Here is a 6,466-nt window from a genome sequence, read left to right as displayed (position 1 = left end):
TCTCTTGAAGGGTGGTATACTTGAAATTTTGGTAGCTTGAAATGATCATGCACATAGCGGAAAATGAACAGAAAAAATATATATTTATTGTTTTTTATTTCTTTCTTTTTGGTTGAATCACCAATTTGCAGCTTGATTTAGGAAGTATTATTAGATTATTTGCTCGTTGTTAGCAAGTTAATGAAAAGGTGACGTGCTAGAATTATTCTTATTGAGAAGATGAAGCTCCACGTATGCTTGGACTCTTAGCAGCCTATTGGATTTGTTTAACTTTTTTGTAAAAGGAAAAGGTTGTCTGTAAGCTGTAGCTGATGCAAAATTATGCGTTTCAAGTCATTAAAGACTGTCCCATCTAACTTTCCCTTCTAAGAGTGAGAAAGGCCAGAAGATATCTCCACCGCTTGTGCTATGCGCTGATATCCTCGGAGCCCCGGCGATGTTGATTTGCAGAAAGGAATAGGGTGGGTTCCAAGCTCATATTCAAGGGTAGCAACGCATGGTTACACCCGCTTGGCCCAACGAGATGAGGTGATTAGGTGGACCGTACTTTGCACCAAGTGACCGTTTAAGCCGTTTTCATAATCATTAAAAAATAAACAAAAGAAATCCCTTTACTTCACTTTATCACTTAGTTTTATTTTTTTTTATTTTTAAATAAGTGGATAATTACATCATTCAAGTGCAAGTACAGTTTAAAAAATCAAAATACAAGGTGTATGGGCAGTAGTTGTTTTGGCATCAAGCATAGTCATCTATGTGCTTGACAATAAAAGATGTAATTTAATTTGTGGTGCTGTTTGTTTTTTGAAAGATGTGTTAAATAGATATCGTGGTTGTACCATGAATGGTCCTCTAGATTTATGTAACAGCAAATGAATCTTTAGATGGCTTGTCTCGTTTTAGATCTAGACGATGACTGTGGTTGAGTCATCCTTTACAAAGATCCTCTTTGTTCGCTACCTTTCTCTCATGCAAATGATGTCCGCTCATGCGGCATAGAGCTCTGCATCGGGGATGGATGGCTTATAAAGATAAGAGCCATCAATAGCCAAAAGCCTGGTATTCAGATTCTGAATGACAGCCTACATTATCTCTGTCATTGCTAACACTGCCATTAAAATTGATCTTGATAAATTTTGAGGGAGGAATTTTAGAAAATAAAAAGAATTCTTCGGATCGCTACATACGCAACAAAGGAGTCTCAGGATCTCGGAATGACAAAGGACATATCGATTGATCAAAACGACTGTGTACTCCTCAACTAAACAATAGACTCTCTCCAAAATTTGATGTACAGGCACCATCTTGATTTCGAAGACCAAACTGTTTCTGGACAGTCAAATCTGATAAGCAACGTACGCCATTCTAACACTTTAGGATGCACCCTAGGTCATACTCTGATGGATCACATCCAAGAATAAAAAAAGCCAAGAGTCACTATTGGTCCCCCAAGACTGACCTCCTACCATTCTCCAGATCAAACATGCCCTTGGACAATAAAGCAAGACATGCTCCATTGACTCATCCTTCAAGCTGCAAATCGGGCAATCAGTTAGAAGCTCCATACCTTTATCCCTAAGAAGAGTCCGAGTTGGCAGTCGGTTCCAAGCGACCTTTTAGAGAAAAAGTCTGACCCTAAGATGGATAACCACCCTGTAGATCCAAATAGCCTCAATCTTTTTCTTTGGCACTGGCCTGCTTATCTTAACGAGGTTCCTAGCAAAAAACTAAGGGCAACAAGATTGGCCCCACACCCTCAAATCAAGGCTCTAATGGGCAGGGATCAGGATGGTAAGAATCCTGTCAGCAAGCTGACCACTAAAAAGATGGATAATATCCTAAGCCCTCTAACCCCTACCATCGACAACAATCAACTCACAGACTCGTAAGTGATCATCCACCTCCATGTTGATGTAGGTCGGCCAATAAGAGAAGGGTAGGTTTGAAATCCATGCGTCCTGGCTCACGTCAATCGACATCCCATTTTCAATAAACCATCTAATCTGGGCCACCACTATAGAAGCAAAGATATAAATCTCCCTCTAAATAAAGAAGCAGCTATGGTCCGTCCGAATCTGGAACCCTTGGCTCCAAGCTCCATATTGAGTCTTCATCACCCTACTCCGCAAGTAATCAGACTGGGTGAAGAATCTAACAGTATGTTTGGCAATCATAACCTCCCTTCTAACCAATAAAGACTGGATCTCCAGGCCTCCATTCTGCACAGACAGACAGACCACCTCCCAGAAGAGTAAGTGAAGCCCGTGATCGCCCTATCTAGATCCCCATTAGAAAGTTCCAAAATTCCTACTCCATGCCCCTGAAACAAGAATGGTACAGTAATGTTCGTCAGGAGATAGATCAGAATGAAACTCAAGACTGATCTCACAAGATGGTCCTCCCCATCATGGATTGTGTTGGCTTGTCAGTCCTCGAGGTGATTCTAGACCTATTGCTCCATGGGCCTGCACTCAGCCCTTCAAAGTCTTTGCCCCATGATAGAGACCCCCAGGTTGGTCAGGATCTTAGTTTGCTTAGGAATCTCTAGCCTATCCCAAACCACCTGCTTCACCTAGATCTTCGTCTTGAGACTAAATGTGACCGCAGACTTTTGCAGATTCACAAGCTGGTCAGAGGCTTGGCAGTAGGCCTCAACAACAGTCGCGAAGCATCTCACGTTCTGGACAAAGGCCTGACTAATGAGCAGATAATCATCTGCAAAAAGAAGATGTGAGAGTGACTGAATCTTTGCGATAGGCTAGTAAGGCTCCGGCCCTGCCCCCTGAACCACCATCCGAAGGGTACGAGATAGAGCATCAACACACAATATAAACAAATATAGAAAAAGAGGGCACCCTTGACAAAGTCTGCCCACCAAGTGGAAGAAGTCTGTCTAAGCACCATTGATCAAGATGACAAAACTCTAGGCCTCCACATTGTCCATGACCTAATCAATCCATCTATCCAAGAATCCAAACTTGTGGAGCATCCGATACAAAAACTGCCAGCTCATTCAATCATAAGCTCCCTCCATATCCAGCTTGATCGTCATGAGACTCCATCGAAAAGGGACACATTGCAAATCATGCATAAACTTATGGGTAAGCAAAACATTATCAGTGATGCATCGACCGTTGACAAAAGCATCCTGCTCTGAGCTGATCAAACGAGAAACAACCAACTTCAATCGACCAACCAGAATCTTCGCACAAACTTTATGAAAAGTGATACAAGAGGCACATTGCAAATTATGCATAAACTCCTAGGCAAGCAAAATATTATTGATAATGCATCAACCACTGACAAAAGCACCCTGCTCCGAGCTGATCAAATGAGGAACAATCAACTTCAATCGACTAACCAGAACCCTCGCACAAACTTTATAAAGAATGGTACAAAGGTTGATTGGTCCAAAGTGCTCTAAGGCTGATTCACCCGATCTCTTCGAGGTGAGAGTGATCAGCATCATCTTCCACTCCTCAGCAATACCTCTAAACTCAAAAACCACCTACACCGCCTCAACCACCTCTCCACCGATGATAGGCTAGTACCGACTAAAAAAGAGGGAGAAAACCATCTGGTCTCATGGCTTTATCCTCTCCGAGAGATCAGAGGGCCCTCTGCACCTCCTTAGTAGATAACAGATGAATCGGGACCTCATTATCCTCTTCAGAGATGCTGCACCCTGATTGGAACCCTTGGGGGGGGCATCCCTAGCCAAAGAAGCGGTCCAACACAATCTGAAAAACTGAAGAATCTGATCCCTAATCTCACCACTATCCTCTACTCTACTATCACTCTCCCTCAACCACCTAATGCAGTTAGTAAACCACCGAATCATCATGGATTGGTGGAAGAATCTAGTATTCTAATCGCTCTCCTTGATCCACTGCACCTTAGATTTTTGCTATCACAGCATCTCCTACTATCTCAACAAAGCATGGTGCGTGGAGAGCTTTTGTCGAAGCTCGCTCAGATCGAGCTCCTAGAGGCCCCCCTCTTGATCCTCTCTCCTTTGAAGCTCCATAATGTCTGTCTCTACTCATTCAATCCATCTGAAGATATCGCCAACCTTAAGACAGTTCCATCAGATGAGTCTGTCTCGCTAACTCAAACCTCCTGGTCACTTGATATCTCGCATCCCCACAGATCGGCATTCTCCAAACCTCTCTAATCAGATCCCACGCTTTCAGATAGAACGTCCAAAACTTCTCAAATCTGAATGGAGCCTTAGGCAAGCACGGGCCATCAGTGGTGATGAGAAAAGGGCAGTGGTCCAAAGCAATCCTCGAAAGATGCTGCACCTGGTGGTCAGGGAAATATTGGAACCAATCGATGATGGCAAGCACCCAATCAATCCTCTTCCAAACCTTGGCTGCCCTAAGCCGGTTGTTGCACCAAGTGAACTTGGATCTGATGTATCCAAGGTCGATAAGGCCCAAGTCACCGATGAACTCCCTAAACTCTCAAGCATTAAGACTATTAGTGTACTGCCTACCACCCATTTTCTTAAAGGATCCTATAATACAGTTGAAATCCATGACGATAAGAGAAGGCAAGTGCTACTCCACTATCCTGAAAATCTTGAACCAGAGTATCCTCCACTCCCTATACTCAATGCTCACGTACACTCTCAAAGTAGCCAAGGGCCTCCGGTCTGTTCCGAGATGACTAATGCCACATGTTGCTTGTATTTGTAGAAGTGCGCCGCCACAACACTATGATCTCCCTAGATAAACCTTTGGACTCTACTGCATAAGTGCTTCATGCCGGTAGGATCCATCTTTTAACTCGAACAAGGCTCATCCCTGACAAATAGATCTCAAGTAGGACAGATATCCGGACAATACTGCTGAATGATCTTGTCCATCTGGAATGAGGGCTTCCCTGTCTCCCAAATGTTCCAAATCAGTAGCCTTATGGGGCATCTGATGGGGAAGGGGATCCTCACCAGTACCCCCCTCAGTCTGAGTTTTGCCCTCCAGCCCTACTACCATCGAGTCCAAAGCTGTCACTCCCCTCCTCCCCTTGGATGGCCTACCTCATCTGGGCCACTGCCTCACTGTGATCCATGACCGGGCCTCCCATCAAAGGATCCACATACACCAAGTCGCCCTCTATCGCGAGCATCAACCTGATGCGGGACAACCCTAAAGAATAGAGAAAAAAAATCAATCCTAATGATCAAGCTCTCTTCTGTTCATCAACAACAAATCACGTCTAGTCAGGGGCTCATTATTCCCAGGACAGACAGTATAGTTGCCTATACTCTGCTCAGGAGGCGTGATTGATTGATACGAGACTAAAGCGAGATCAATCTAAATGATACAGATGAATGCCATTCGAGAGATCAGTAAATAACTAGTAATAGAGAATTTCATAAACAGATAGCAGAAATTAAACATGCTCATGAGTAAATGCAAAAAGAAATAAGAATGGAACGAGAGAAAATAAAACATTAAACCCGTGAGAAAATTCTAGAAGATGATAAGAATTCGGATCGTGGTAGTTAAGAAACTACTCTGATTAGGGCTCTTAATCTTTTAACCAAACAGATCCATCGATAAAGAACTAGGTCTTTATCAATATCGGATTAAAAAAAAAATCAAAGATCAACTATTAAGGAATGAAGGTCCTTGACAGCATATGATCTGTAGAATAAGAAATCACTCCTTCTCTCAGCACGACAGATGAAAATTCTAGAGGAGACAGATCTTCTCTTAACAGAATAGGCTTGCGTGGGTAGATGGTGGAGTCGATCAGAGTCGCAGGAATACTGGATCTTAAGTAGAAGGAGTAGGATAGAAAGTGGGCCTCACACCCTCCCCTTGTGGGGCAATTTTGGGTCTCACACCCTCTCCCTCTCGAAATGATTGACACAAGTATTTGTGGAGTTTGTAAAATCATTTATTGTCTTCTTCATGGAAGATACAAGGATTTATATAGGACTCTAAGGGTCCTGTTTGTTTAGGAATCTTTTATCTTTTACAAGGAAGAAATCAACCATCCACAAAAAAGTAAAGCATTATAATCTACCATGGGAAAGAAATTAGCCTTCAACAAAATAAGTAAGTAGCCAAGAACTCTTAAAAAATTTAAGGAAGAAATGGAACTTCATGTGGGTGCTTGATGCTTGACACAACTTGGCATGAGCACGGCACATGCTGGCATGCATATTTCTTCTCTTGACATGTGGAGAGTGGTGGCTCCAAAGGTGACGTGGACAATTCAAGTATGGCCCTATGGACCCAAAGCTAAATGCATTAAAAATTTATTGACTGAAAATAAATAACTGAAGTGGAATCAATCTAATGAGGCTTCTTCGATCCAAATCGAACTTAAATCATGTTGCCGATTTTTGATGGCTCTGGTGTCTGCACCAATTCTCCCGAGATGGAGAAAACTCGACCCTGTCGAGTGTGGGTCGATTCCGCTCTGGTGATGCTCAAGTAGATCGGGATCAATG

The 6,466-nt window shown here is 42.9% G+C and overlaps 1 protein-coding gene across 1 annotated transcript in view; it reads left to right on the top strand.

The window, feature by feature from the left end:
* The window catches only part of LOC140857516 (putative nuclear RNA export factor SDE5), a gene marked incomplete in the record, with an annotated part of 131,780 nt that extends 131,439 nt beyond the window's left edge, over positions 1 to 341 (top strand). The window contains 1 exon segment of the mRNA XM_073256506.1: positions 11 to 341.
* Between the last annotated feature and the right edge of the window lie 6,125 nt (positions 342 to 6,466).

This window comes from Elaeis guineensis, chromosome 4 (genome assembly GCF_000442705.2).
Source record: "Elaeis guineensis isolate ETL-2024a chromosome 4, EG11, whole genome shotgun sequence".
Taxonomy (NCBI): Eukaryota; Viridiplantae; Streptophyta; class Magnoliopsida; order Arecales; family Arecaceae; genus Elaeis; species Elaeis guineensis.
This window is presented reverse-complemented; position numbering and strand designations above follow the sequence as displayed.